Source organism: Arachis ipaensis, chromosome B03 (genome assembly GCF_000816755.2).
Source record: "Arachis ipaensis cultivar K30076 chromosome B03, Araip1.1, whole genome shotgun sequence".
Classification (NCBI taxonomy): Eukaryota; Viridiplantae; Streptophyta; class Magnoliopsida; order Fabales; family Fabaceae; genus Arachis; species Arachis ipaensis.
In genome coordinates, this window is record NC_029787.2 from 9,873,323 (window position 1) to 9,874,613 (window position 1,291).

The following is a 1,291-nucleotide window of genomic DNA, read 5'->3' on the forward strand; positions in this document are numbered from 1 at the left end:
CTCAATTAATTAATGCCTTTACCATCAAGGGAAGATGCTGGTTCTTTATGGCCTATGTCGGTAATGCCGAGTTCGTTATATTCCATGTGCTAGATGCGAATGCGCGTTTCCCAGATGGCGGAGTATCCTGGGACCACCCTTTAGCTGTAGGCTTGTAGCTGAACTATTAGGGAATATTTATATCAATTTTGCCGCTTATTTTGTGCCCACTTTGCCTGATGATGAGGATTTGTTGTTACCAGATTCAATCCATTCTAATTTGCCTTCAGCAATATATCCCAAGGGTGATACATACACCATCCAGTTCGCATCAACCATACAAATTTTACCCATGTTGTCGTTGCTTCTCGAAATGTATTTGACTTTTGTTACTACTTTTGTTGCCAAACCTCTTGACTATCGCGCCTTTACTTCAATGCTTGGTCATTATTCACTTGCCTACCCCGGAGCACTTCACAGCTTGCTGCCAAAATGTGAGACTGTTGTTGTCGACAAAAAGATTACAAAATACCAAGCTGACGAGTATATTCTGGTAAGGATTTATTCAGTCGTTCCATGTTTCCGTGTTTGGTTTATGTCGGTTTTCGTCCTCCATGTCTACATCTACGTAGTCACCACGTCTTACTCTTAAACCATTTTCTCTCATTTGTTTTGTAGACCCTCCCGATCAATTTTGTTCAAAGGGCTTTTGGGACTAAACCTGATCAAGTCGACGTTGTTGATGATGTTGGTCTGTGTTACAAGGTCGATGTTCGCTCCAAGCCCAGTCGGCTCCGAGAGTGCTATTTTGGTAGGGGCTGGAGGCCTTTTAGTCAGTAGCACATGCTTCGAACGGGAAGCGCCATTAGGCTAATGGTTTATTCCCTCAAGAACTGGCGTGTGCATTATCATGTCCTATGTATTTGATGCTTTGTTCCCTGAAGTCGAAAAGTGTGCTCCCACCATCAAATATCGAACTTGGTGTTTAAGCAATGTGTCATATTAATTTTCATATGTGCTGCTGGTTAACTCATTAATTTAGAGCACTTTAAATTTAGTGACCGGATACAGCTTAGATAAATTTTATTCATATCCAGTCAAAAGTACTTTCGTTCTTTAACATACTCTTCGACAATGCTATCTATAGAATCGGATGTGAATCTACTGCGTTAATCGTGGGAAAAAAATGATTTTTTGTTACTCATTTATAAAATAGGCATCATGTTATATCTGTATATAGCCTCTAGGGTCGTACTATTACACTTTTTCTTTTATCGGAGACGCCTCCCCATTATGGTTTCAGAAAAATTAG